This window comes from Engraulis encrasicolus, unplaced genomic scaffold (genome assembly GCF_034702125.1).
Source record: "Engraulis encrasicolus isolate BLACKSEA-1 unplaced genomic scaffold, IST_EnEncr_1.0 scaffold_922_np1212, whole genome shotgun sequence".
Classification (NCBI taxonomy): domain Eukaryota; kingdom Metazoa; phylum Chordata; class Actinopteri; order Clupeiformes; family Engraulidae; genus Engraulis; species Engraulis encrasicolus.
In genome coordinates, this window is record NW_026946272.1 from 1 (window position 1) to 13,646 (window position 13,646).

The 13,646-nt window shown below is 45.2% G+C and overlaps 1 long non-coding RNA gene across 1 annotated transcript; it reads left to right on the plus strand.

Moving 5' to 3' along the window:
• Window positions 1-6,740: 6,740 nt before the first annotated feature.
• On the plus strand, window positions 6,741-7,197 carry LOC134445014 (uncharacterized). The gene is made up of 3 exons (XR_010034157.1): window positions 6,741-6,848; window positions 6,932-7,005; window positions 7,107-7,197. It is a non-coding gene; the product is annotated as an uncharacterized LOC134445014 (long non-coding RNA).
• Window positions 7,198-13,646: the final 6,449 nt, after the last annotated feature.

Consider the following 13,646-nt stretch of genomic DNA (forward strand, 5'->3'; position numbering starts at 1 on the left):
ATAAATGCCATTCTGTTGTGAGGAACTGCAAATTAGTTTTGGGATCTGTCCATGTTTTGAGAATGACATCTCAGTTTCAAGAAATGAGCCAAACCAATGGAGAAAAACTGTAACACACTGTCCGCCAAACTGTGCTATCTGTCTTTGCTGCTGATATCTTCATGCAAGTTGCTATTTACCTGTGGTGATTTTGGAGGCTGACAGCCCTTGGGAAGAAGCTGTCTGTCCCTGTTTGTCTTGGCTGTTAGCACTGTAAGGTGTGACCCCCTCACCCCTCACACGCTCCCTAACAGCCTCATTACCATAACAAAATGAGTGATTAGTGTATTAGGTAAAAGCTGCAGGGTCAAATGACCCCTCTCTGGTACTTCTAGGTAGGCAGAAAAATCCTGGTAGTTCTAGTGTTAATTATTTGTATGTGGTGAAAACTGAAGACAAATTTCCACATTGTGGACAATAAAGTATTCATATTTGTATTCATATTTGTATCGCCTTGGCACCCTGGCCACATCTCAGCCCCTTGTTGTGCCTCCTGTTGTCCAACTGCAAACACTCACCTGTCCCTAGAGGTCATCCTGCCTTTTGACAAGCTAGGTGAGACTTAATAATTTCCATATGGATACGTAATTTTGTTATTTGTGTTTGCTAGAAAGCCACACTCTCAGAATTAAAGGTACAGAACTCGGTACCTTCAAGGGGAGTACCATTGTGTCGCTTGATTGTTACCCTAAAAAAAGAGGAGCGTTCAGTTTCTTGCAATGTCGACTGATGTGCATCTGTCACCTCTTTTTTGAGGTACGACCCAAGCGACAAAACGGTACTCCCCTTGAAGGTACTGCCACAGCGACGAGTTCTGTACCTTTATTTCTGAGAGTGCAGGTACATTTCATTACCCGCCTTACTGGTTGATTGGAGTTGGCGTTGGGTTTCATCCAGAAAAAAAGGTACTGCAACTATGCTGCTCATTGAAACTGGGCTGCCTATTGCCAAATTTGATCTTTACATGAAAGTTTACTAAGTAATAAACAAATATTTTCTAGTATAGTCCAAGTAGAGTCATTTTTGCAGCTAAAAATGGCTATTTTTGGAAATTCAAAATGGCGGACCATGGAGAAGATCCCCTTTTCATGTATGAAAAGTGAAAGTTCTCCAGTCATAATAAATGCTTAGAATTTAATGGTGGTGGTACGTATTCATGTAAAAAGTAACATTAGTGAATGGGTAGCATGAATTCTGGAAATAAACAACTAAAAATCTCACACAGTGTCCCTTTAAAATACCTTTTATGCCATCATTCCACAAAAGTTCATATTTTTTACTGGTCATTTCTTGGACCAATCCAACCACGGACTTCGCTTTTAACACTTAAGTAAATGCTGTATGCTGGCTTTTAGTTGTCTTCTTTTTTTATTCAAATTGTATAGCCTACTTTGTCTCTTTAGCTTATAATATATCTGCTGCCTGCCTGCTATGATGACTAACTTTATTGACTGCGTTGGTCTGGCAGACACTGTATGTTCAGGTATGGTGTGTGTCAGACTGACACTTCATTAACTGATATTTGCCCAACAGATGTAAATAGATAAAATAAACAATAGCAGTTCAATGGCGTGGATGCTGAGTCATTTCTTCTAGCAGCAGCAGCTGGAAAGACTAGACTGTCTTCATGAAGCCATAATGATGAATCCTCTACTGCAAACAAATGCTAATCCCATGAGAGACGGGGACAGTAGCTGTCACTTTGTATGTGCATGCATGTGTGTGTGTGTGTGTGTCTGTGAGAGAGAGAGATAGAGAGAGAGAGATGGAGAGAGAGAGAGAGAGAGTGTTTGAGTGTATTTGTGTGTGTGTGTGTGTGTGCATGTGTGTGCGTGTGTGTTTGTGTGTGTGCACGCATGCGTGGGTGCGTGCGTGTGTGTGGGTGCGTGCGTGCACGTGTGTGTGTGTACTCTCACGCAACACAACAAATGGAGTGGGCTGGGCAGGAAGGTCCACAGATGGAGTGTGTGTGTGTGCGCGCGCACCTGTGTGTGTGTGTGTGTGTGTGTGTGTGTGTGTGTGTGTGTGTGTGTGTGTGTGTGTGTGTGTGTGTGTGTGTGTGCACGCATGCGTGCGTGTGTGTGTGTGTGTGCTGTGTCTCTCACACAACACAGCAAATGGAGTGGGCTGGGCTGGGCTGGGAGGTCCACAGATGGAATGGTGGGAAGGCGCTACACAGGCCAGGGATGTAATGAGAGCCAGAGTGGATCTGATGAGGATGACTGAAACATAATCACACACACACACACGCACACGCACACGCACGCACGCACACACACACGCACGCAGGCGCGCGCACGCACATACACACACACACACACACACGTGCGCACGCGCACACACACACACACAGTAACTCACAAATATGCACATGTTTGTACAAACAGGCATGCTTGCACAGAGAAAGAAAATAATAAAAAGAGAGAGAGAGATAGAGAGAGGGAGAGAGAAAGAAAGAGAGAGAGAAAGCGAGAGAGAGAGAGAGAAAGAGAGAGAGAGAATGAGAAAGAGAGAGAAAGAGAGAGAGAGAGAGAGAGAGAGAGAGAGAGAGAGAGAGAGAGAGAGAGAGGCTCTTGTCCCCCTCCGCTGTTGTCGCCCTCCCACATCTTCCCAGTGTGCCACTGTAGACTCTTTGCCCCGGCTGCCATCTTGAATTAGTCATGAGCTAATGTGAGACACGCCCCTTTCTGTCTCCATGCCATGCTGGAGATGTGATGAGCAGGGAACTTCCTTTTTTTTGCCCAAAGCCAAATCCCCACAAACCCACACACACACATGGTGGGCCAGGCTGTGTGTGTGTGTGTGTGTGTGTGTGTGTGTGTGTGTGTGTGTGTGTGTGTGTGTGTGTGTGTGTGTGTGTGTGTGTGTGTGTGTGTGTGTGTGTGTGTGTGTGTGTGTGTGTGTGTGCGCGTGTGTGTGTGTGTGTGTGTGTGTGTATGTGTTGGGAGGGGGGTACTGTTATAAATCTTGAATGCCAGATGGGTATGCTTGGGATGAGTGGAGAATCAGAGTCAATGAGGAGGAAGAGGAAGAAGAAGATCGAGAGGAAGAGGACAAGGAAGTAGGAGGACGAAGAGGCGACATGAGGAGGACGAAGAGGCGACATTAGAAGGAGGACGAAGAGGCGACATTAGGAGGAGGACGAAGAGGCGACATGAGGAGGACGAAGAGGCGACATTAGAAGGAGGACGAAGAGGCGACATGAGGAGGACGAAGAGGCGACATTAGAAGGAGGACGAAGAGGCGACATTAGGAGGAGTACAATGAGGCAACGTTAGGAGGAGTACGATGAGGCGACATTAGGAGGAGGAGGAGTAAGTACAAGGATGAAGAGGAGAAATAAGAGGAGCAATAGGAGGAGGAGGAGGAGGAAGACGAAGAGGAGGATGAAGAGGACAAATAGGAGGAGGAGGAGGATGAAGAGGAGAAGTAGGAGGAGGAAGACGAAGATGAAGAAGAGGAGTAAGTACGAGGATGAAGAGGAGAAATAGGAGGAAGAGGAGGAGGAGAAATAGGAGGAGGAGGAGGAGGAGTAAGTACGAGGATGAAGAGGAGAAATAGGAGGAGGAGGAGGAGAAATAGGAGGAAGAGGAGGAGGAGGAGGAGGAGGAGAAGAAGAAATAGGAGGAGGAAGAGAAATAGGAGGAGGGGGAGGAGGAGGAGAAATAGAAGAGGAGGAGAAATAGGAGGAGGAGGAGGAGGATGAAGAAGAGGAGGAAGAGGAGAAATAGGAGGAGGAGGAGGAAGAGGAGAAATAGGAGGAGGAGGAGAAGGAGGAGGAGGAGGAAGAGGAGAAATAGGAGGAGGAGGAGAAGGAGGAGGAGGAGGAAGAGGAGAAATAGGAGGAGGAGGAGGAGTATTCTTTAGCATCAGATCACCATCCCCTGTCATGATGAATAACAGCATTATGCACATATAAACAAGTCCACACACAGAACACACACGCACAACCTGTCTGTCTGGCTCTCTCTCTCTCTCTCTCTCTCTCTCTCTCTCTCTCTCCCTCTCTGTCTCTCTGTGTCTCTCTCTTTCTGTATCACACAGACACGCACACACGCACGCACGCACGCACACACACACACACACACACACACACACACACACACAATCACACACAACCCCCCTCCCCCACACACATACACACACACACACACACATACACACACACACACACACACACACACACACACACACACACACACACACACACACACACACACACACACACACACACACACACACACACACACACACACACACACACACACACACACACTCACACATTCACACACACACACACACACACACACAATGCACTCAGTGCATGTAACACACTCCCTCTCTGTCTATTGCGAGTGTGTTCAGTTACCCCTGACAGTAATACTAATGATGCTGAAACAGCAGCACTGTCTCTACGCCGCCCCGGCCCTGATGTCTTAGAGTAACGGCAGGGACACATAGACGCAAATTTGGCCAAGCGAAGCAAGCTTCGCCATTCGTTCCTATGAGGGAGGCGGAAGTCGGTGAACAAGAGCGAAGCAAAAGCAAAATTATTTAACCAAGTTTAATATTATGCAAATGAGGAGAGAATTTTGCCAGTGGCGGCCAATCAAATCAAGAACACAACTGTTCCATTCCATTTGATTCGCTGCGACGGCCTGATGGCGGTTGAGATGGTGTGCTACGTGTCCCTAGCGTAAGAGTAGTAGAATAGGCAGTGTAAACACTGCATGCTCTCTTAGTGTAAGAGTAGTAGAATAGGCAGTGTAGTAGAGTAGTAGAATAGGCAGTGTAGTAGAGTAGTAGAATAGGCAGTGTAGTAGAGTAGTAGAATAGGCAGTGTAGTAGAGTAGTAGAATAGGCAGTGTAGTAGAGTAGTAGAATAGGCAGTGTAGTAGAGTAGTAGAATAGGCAGTGTAGTAGAGTAGTAGAATAGGCAGTGTAGTAGAGTAGTAGAATAGGCAGTGTAGTAGAGTAGTAGAATAGGCAGTGTAAACACTGCATGCTCTGCCACCTTCCAACTCATCATTACAACATTACAAATGAATTGGACTGTTCTACATTTCTTTGTGTGATTTTGGCAACACCATATTCAAACAGTCACATTGAGCTTGAAACATACCTTTTTTGAGACCAGAGTCGGGCTTTGAATCTGTAAACAGAGTAATCATAGCGCTGCGAAGTCCCCACCTCATTCATTAATCAACAGAAGGTAATTTGGAATTCAATTGCATGGTAAGTCTTGCATTAGCATATTACTGTAGCGTGTCTTTCTCATAAATGCCACTTGTTAATAATGAAGTGAGACGAAGGTACCAGGAGCTCCATGCAACATTCATGGCACGTCGATGATGTCTGAAGCATTACACAACAAGCAGGGAAAGAAAACATGCTTACTCCTTTTAGATGGAAAAACAAAAAAGTAATCTTTAGTGGTATGAAGATAATTAAATCAAATGGCTCTGATCTCCTCTCCCAGCTAAAGCGTTTCTGAAGGCATCAGTTATGGTGCAAACAAGACTTTTGGTATAGGCTCTGTGTGTCTGCTAGTCTGCTGACCTCGTTTTCTTGTGGTGGATGACAGTGGTGTAGTCTACTTTTTATGGTGGGTATACTGTATATTTGAGCATTTTTTGAAGTGGGTAAACTGTATTTGTGCAATGCAAAACAATGGAATCAATCAATTTTAAGTGGGTATACTGTAATCCCTGAAATTTAGAAGTAGGTATACTCCGTATACCCGCGTTCTACGTAGACTACACCACTGGTGGATGAGCAGAGCCAACCAGACCACCAGTGTGACCATTCCTCTCCTTCTTTGTCCAGAACAGGGGTCCCCAAACTAAGGCCCAGGGGCCGGATGCGGCCCGCCATGCCCCTTTGACCGGCCCTCCACCTCTCTGCACCTCACCATTTGAACTGGCCCAAAGAAGCAATCCTCACAGGAAAGAATAATGATGAAATATATATTTTTAATAATTTATTTTGTTTATCAACAGGCCTTCCTACAGTTTAATTTTCACTAACCTATTGTGAATCACAAGAAGTTTCTTGTCTTGATAGTTTCTCATCTCACTGTAATATAAACAAGCCTACCATTTCTATTGTATCACTCATTAACTGTCAATCACCATATTTTTTCTATCCTTTCCTTGCCATTTTTGCATGGTTATTAGAAATTAAAAGGAATACCTTTGGTATTTCAAATTGAAAAACATGTGAAGTAAGCCTACTCACTACTTTTGCAAATCACTTGTAATGATGAACTATTTTGTGCTAGAAAGTATGGCTATAGGGTCATTCCACGCCAAATCAACAAGAGCCCGCGCACTTAGGTCTCAAAAAATTCTGAAAATATTACCTAGTGTACCTATGGTACTTAATAGAAACACTGTAAATTTATTTGAATGTAAGATGTATACTCTCCGTGTTACAGCCAATTTTACTGGGGGAGGGGGGTGCCCATTTTGTTCACACTCTTTTTTTTGTCAAAGTTCACAAGCCCGTAGCTCAATAACTAAACCATGTAGGAAGCTCAAATTTGGCATGCTGGTACATATGTAACGGGTGCAGCTGTCAAGCAAGGTGAGCGTTGTCCCTTGCCAGCTCCCGTATTGATATGACGTCACAGATTCAGCTAGCTACTGAGTGGCTTCGCAGCAAGTGGCGTCTAGGTCAATTTTTATAAAAAGAGCCGAAAGCGGTAGGGCCGCTGGAGCTCTCCCGGTGTTGGTTTTGGTGTTGCTGTAGGCCTATGCAGTGCTCAGATCCGGTGATGCCCAGCTTACCGTATCCATGTCAGTGTGGAGGTATGTGTGCTTGATTGTAAATAGTCATGTGTGTTTGTTTCCAAATCTACCGGATGATGTATTCACTAGGCTCTGTTAAATAGGTGAGCCAGGGATCCTCCCCAGGTGCTCGGGTTGTCGCTACCCCAACTTGTAGCATTCTGTCCACCTGTTTGAGGTACGTGCATACCAATGATGTATACCGATGTATTGTATTATGATTGTGTATTTAATGATGGACTAGACCTGTCACTCACCAATGTTTATCTGACTCCTCAGATGTGCTATCGAGGGTCGGTGGTAACTGTTCACTGCTGTTTTGCCCTTAGATTTTAAGTGTTACCTCTGTTATTTGTTTTGTTTGATTTCGCTCCGACCGCTCCCCCCCCCCCCCCCCCCCCCCCCCCCCCCCCCCCCCCCCCCCCCCCCCCCCCCCCCCCTAACCCCCACACCCCCCCCTCCACCCCCCCGACCCCCCCCCCCCTCTCTCTCTCTACTCCGGGCTTGGCTATTTAATATCACTGTTGTTTGTCAACTACAGTTGATCTGATCTGTTAGTATAACCTTTCTTCAGGGCAGGTTCCCGTGTCCAGTATGCATTAGTATTAGTGGTGAGGTGCACCCACTGTTTGAATCACTTGCTTGACGTGTTAAGTCTTACCGATTGAATCACTTGCTTGCAGTGCAAAGACTTATTGATTGGATCACTTGCTTGGCGTGGTATGCCTATGCGCATGTGCGTGTAAACATAGGCATCTTTAATTCAGACACGGTTTACCTGCCCTGATAGTTTGGTGGTGTGCCAAGTTAATTTCATGTACAGCCATCTCGGATCCGAACTCCCTATTCTGCTCAACTTGTCCCCTTTTACTTTATGCGGTGCAGGAGTTTTTAATGTATGTTTATTTTCTTATTTTAAATATGTATTAATAAAGAAATATTTTATTTTTGGAACTGGAAATACACGTCTCTGTCTATGTCTATCCGAACCTGTGTTTGCCTTGCTATCATTGGAGTCAAGGTTTACTCTGGGTGGCGAAATTCCCCCAGTGGCGTAGTCGTGCAATTCCATGCAAATATAATAGTAATTAATTTCTGGGTTAATTATCATAATTCGGTCCACCTTACTACATTTTGGCCTATAGTCGGCAGAGATAGCGTACAGAGACGTGTTTTTCTTGTTTGGGTTAGGCTTTTGTTTTTTTTCATTGGTTCAGTTGATTGAAGGGTATAGAAGGGCAAAACAGCAGTGGGCACGCGGCGGGGGACTCGAATCTCCACCACGACCCCGTTGAGTCTTGGGTTGCCGTGAGTGGGCGAATTGCGGCCTGTCCCCGTCCAAGATGGAGGAAGAACGTGAGGGACTGTTGGAGCTTAAGGACATGGCAAGGCGGCAGGGGGAACAGATCCGTCTCCTGTCTCAATGGGTGGAGCTGCTGCAGCAGCCGCAAGCAGGGTCGCCTGGGAGCCCCAGGCTGTGTTGGCGGTGCCGACAGCCCGGCCACCTGGCCCGGAACTGTGACGGGCAGCGGGTCCCTGCTCCACCGCAGCCCTCGCCGGCAGCCCAATCGGGGCGTAATGGGAGGCCCTCCCCTCGTCGGCCAACAGGAGGTCCGCCGTCCCCTGGACTGAGTAGTGGCCGTGCCAGCGGAGCGCTGCCGGGCCCAAGGGACATGTCCATGCCTCCCCAACCTCCAACTTCCGCCCTCTTGCACTGTGTGTGTGTATGCATGTGTGTCTGTATGATGATGTTGTTCAATTTGCTTGTTGGATGGTAGTGCGCGCACACACGTGCGTGCGTGTGTGTGTGTGTGCGCTTGTGACCGTATGCCTGTCTACCTGTAGGTGCGCGACTGCCCGTGCGCACCTGGAAGAGCATACCTGCCTGACTGAGAGTGACAGTGCATAGGTGTGACTGTCTGATGCATGTGCGGGTGTGCCTGCTTGCCTGTGATACTGCGACCCGAGCCCTGGTAGTGGAAATGTAGCTCATCGTCGGGGCGACGATACAAAAAGCTGGGAGAAAATGTAACGGGTTCAGCTGTCAAGCAAGGTGAGCGTTGTCCCTTGCCAGCTCCCGTATTGTTATGACGTCACAGATTCAGCTAGCTGCTGAGTGGCTTCGCAGCAAGTGGCGATGGGTCAATTTTTATAAAAAGAGCCGAAAGCGGTAGGGCCGCTGGAGCTCTCCCGGTGTTGGTTTTGGTGTTGCTGTAGGCCTATGCAGTGCTCAGATCCGGTGATGCCCAGCTTACCGTATCCATGTCAGTGTGGAGGTATGTGTGCTTGATTGTAAATAGTCATGTGTGTTTGTGTTTCCAAATCTACCGGATGATGTATTCACTAGGCTCTGTTAAATAGGTGAGCCAGGGATCCTCCCCAGGTGCTCGGGTTGTCGCTACCCCAACTTGTAGCATTCTGTCCACCTGTTTGAGGTACGTGCATACCAATGATGTATACCGATGTATTGTATTATGATTGTGTATTTAATGATGGACTAGACCTGTCACTCACCAATGTTTATCTGACTCCTCAGATGTGCTATCGAGGGTCGGTGGTAACTGTTCACTGCTGTTTTGCCCTTAGATTTTAAGTGTTACCTCTGTTATTTGTTTTCTTTGATTTCGCTCGCGGACCGTCCCCCCCCCCCCCCCCCCCCCCCCCCCCCCCCCCCCCCCCCCCCCCCCCCCCCCCCCCCCCCCCCCCCCCCCCCCCCCCCCCCCCCCCCCCCCCCCCCCCCCCCCCCCCCCCACTCTCTCTCTCTCTACTCCGGGCTTGGCTATTTGATAGGCCTATCACTGTTGTTTGTCAACTACAGTTGATCTGATCTGTTAGTATAACCTTTCTTCCGGGCAGGTTCCCGTGTCCAGTATGCATTAGTATTAGTGGTGAGGTGCACCCACTGTTTGAATCACTTGCTTGACGTGTTAAGTCTTACCGATTGAATCACTTGCTTGCAGTGCAAAGACTTATTGATTGGATCACTTGCTTGGCGTGGTATGCCTATGCGCATGTGCGTGTAAACATAGGCATCTTTAATTCAGACACGGTTTACCTGCCCTGATAGTTTGGTGGTGTGCCAAGTTAATTTCATGTACAGCCATCTCGGATCCGAACTCCCTATTCTGCTCAACTTGTCCCCTCTTACTTTATGCGGTGCAGGAGTTTTTAATGTATGTTTATTTTCTTATTTTAAATATGTATTAATAAAGAAATATTTTATTTTTGGAACTGGAAATATACGTCTCTGTCTATGTCTATCCGAACCTGTGTTTGCCTCGCTATCATTGGAGTCAAGGTTTACTCTGGGTGGCGAAATTCCCCCAGTGGCGTAGTCGTGCAATTCCATGCAAATATAATAGTAATTAATTTCTGGGTTAATTATCATAATTCGGTCCACCTTACTACACATAGATACGAATAGTTTGTTGCTAAACTGTCAGTTTCGGTCTGTATGATCCTGCATCGTCATAGCATTCCCTCAAAGATGATACAAATTGTACTGGAGTTTTTGGCTGTGCTCTGTTTAGGCCTTCAGAAGACATATTTGTGCCCAACATAGCCTCTTGATTTTTTCCCCTTGTAGAGACAAGTAGGAACACTCTCATAAAAAGCTATGAATAGAAAGGAAACCCCATCAGTGTTTCACCAGAAGACCTCACAATTCTGACAAATCATTTTGGGTGTCATTTTCAGAGCTCCAGAACCCCTTGTGGGATTGTCCACATATTTTTATTTTATTTTTTTCTTCATTCTCCATGAATTCTTCTTTTTAAAAATGCCAATGAGACTTGTCTTATGTGATGTTTTCTTTTTTAATTTCCACCCTGAACATGGGCAAAATGGAAAAAGAGAGCAACATGATTTCGATAACATTTAATGTTAAGACTAAATAATCAAATGCAAATTTTGCCCAGACATGATCACCCGAGAGTCCCTGTGCAGGGGTGCAGGTATCCCTTTCAATTTCAATGATTTCAGGAGCGTTCAATGTGGGAGCAGGTTCGCACACCAAAAGAGACAGTAGGTCAGGCACAAAGAGTCATGTTGTTACTTTTTTTGACCAGCAGATGGCAGCGGAAGAAACGCATAGAAAACATATTGCTCTCAATGTGCATGCTGCCCATGTTCAGATTACCTAGTACCTAGTATTCTGTAGGCCTACTATAATTAGTAACATGTAACTGATATAAAAATTATTAATTCAGTTAATTAAGCATTAAGTTTCTTTAATTTTTCATGAGATATCATCGTTGATGTCATAAATAGCTATCAGAAGCTTTTTAACTGCTTTTAATAACTTTTAATAACTTTTAATCCTTTGATGCTGAATGCAGCATATATGCTGCATTGATCTAAGCTTCTGGAGAAACATAGACGCAGCATGAAATTTGAGCTCATGAGATATGAAGTTTTTTATGAATTTTATGAATGTGGTAGCCTATGTTAGGTCTAATGCACAAGGAGCGTCTTAACTTTTAAGGGTCATTCCAGCTGGAATCAGCAAATGGTCCTCTCTCGACCCCCTCGGATTTGCTTGAAAAAAATATATGTGATGGCTTATCCATATCCACCATTGCAGATTTCAGCTGTGCATACTTTTTCCACAAAAAATCTGTAAATAAGGACACCCCCTCCCCCTGATTTGGCGTCACTGCCTGAGTGACCATATTCAGACTTAAGCCGGGCATACACTGTGCGATATTTTCACTCGTGGGTCTTAAGCTTCTGCTCACACTGCACGATGGAATTTCACTGTTTAAAAGTTCACAACTCACGACTCACATCCTCACACTACACGAGCCGACAGTCGGATGCGAGCGAAATGCTTCCACCGTACGACGCGACAGGCATGATTCCCCGGTCTGCAGGGGAGGGAACATGCGCACCTGAGGTGGAGATGAGGTCGCGCTCAAGAGCGAATCGTACGGCCCTATTAATTTGTGCATGTGAAGTGTCAAATCGGGTCGTAGCACTGCTTTAACTGTGCGATTTACGCACGAGCCACGACCAGAATTTCAAACCGTTTAGATTTTCTTGCGACCCTGCGATTGCAAGATCGTGAGGCGAAATCGCTTGTCGTTACCCCATGTACACTGCACGATGCGAGACTCACAATTGACCTGCGATTGAGCAAGAAATCGGCCCGACTCTCAAAAAGTCGTGCGAGTGCCAAATCGGGGCAAAATCGGGGCAAAAGTCGCACAGTGTAAGCCCAGCTTTAATTATCTCCAAAACTATTTGTGGTAGGTCCATTATTTTTTCAGGGCTAAGAGTCAGACCTGATGAGCATACATTAAAATTTGCAGCACTGTATGTCAAATTACACCTTAATACTGGCCCTCTACTTTTCTTTGAAATTAAAATGGCAAGGGTTTTCAGATGTCCATAAAAACCTCAAATTTCAACATTCAAGGTTCATCCTTGGTACATGGTCAGATATGTGCCATGACTTTCACATCACATCATATTTGATATAAGGGTCCAATGGTTGTTGAGATGCAGAGGTCCAAAAATGGGCAAAAACTAATTTATACCATTATTTGGAGCAATATTCCCAATCTATGACACCAGTTGTGAACTTGCTGTTTGGTGTCTCTGAAATATAATATTATTATTCATAACATATCTAAAATTTGGGATGGTGTTTTGTCCCATTATTTTTATAATGGATTTTAAAAACTCATTCCTGTGTGACATGCAGGTGTACCTTAGGAGCCCTGTTACCTTGGGAAAAAAAATGGGTTTACTACACCTAAAATGAATAGCCAAGTCAGTGTACACTAAAACCTAAAATCTCTGATACCAAATAGGTGATTTTATACTTGTTCAGCTCAGTATTTCAGTATATCTGACTTAACCCTCAATTCCATCCTAAGAAGGTGGCCAATCCCCTTGATTTTTGTGTTCCATTTTCACACAAAGATGGCGGCTCATGGAGCCAATGGCATAGTTCCAAAATAGTTCCAGGAAGTCAGCATCAAGGGAAGGAAACAAAACACCATTGTTTGGAGCAATATTTCCAATATATGACAGCGGTTGTGAACTTGCTGTTTGTTGTTTCTCGAAGAGGATACTCTTATTAACAACATATCTAAAATTGGGATGGTGTTATGCCCCTTTATTTGTATAATGCCTTTTCAAATCTCAATGCAGTGTGGCATGCATCCCTCAAATCCATCCAAAGTGGCGTCATGAAAAAAAAACCCCACCATTTTTTAGAGCAATACCTCCAAAGTATGACACCAGCTGTGAACTTGTTTTTTGTTGTGTCTGTAAGAGGATATCTTTATTAACAACATAGCAAAAATATAGAATGGTGTTTTGCCTCATTCTTTTTAATGATCGTAAAGCGCATTGCGGTGTGACATAAGCCTGTGATCAAATAGTGCAGAGGGAAGCGGAAGTGGTGAATTGTTCTGGGCCAAGGACATGGGGGAATCAAGATTGGGTACTCATTACATTGCATGTATTGGGAAGGGGTCTCTTCAGACGACTTTATCCCGGGCCCAGGTAAAGCTGTTTGTTCAGCTCAGTATTTCAGATTTTTTTCAGGGATTCTGGCCTCATCTTTTTAAGTGTACTATCGGCCAGATGATCAAGTGACTACGCAACATATTCTCACTGGCGCTACGTTAGCAATAAATTCAAGATGGTTGAGAGAAGTACCATTTTGAGAGAAGTCATAAAAAAACAACCTCTGGAAATAAAACAAGGTGTTGATATGATTTCCTTGATGCAACCTTGACTTCCTTGATGGTGATTTAATATTTGAAAAAAAAAATGAAATGTATTAAACAAGTCAGGAACTTTCAATGC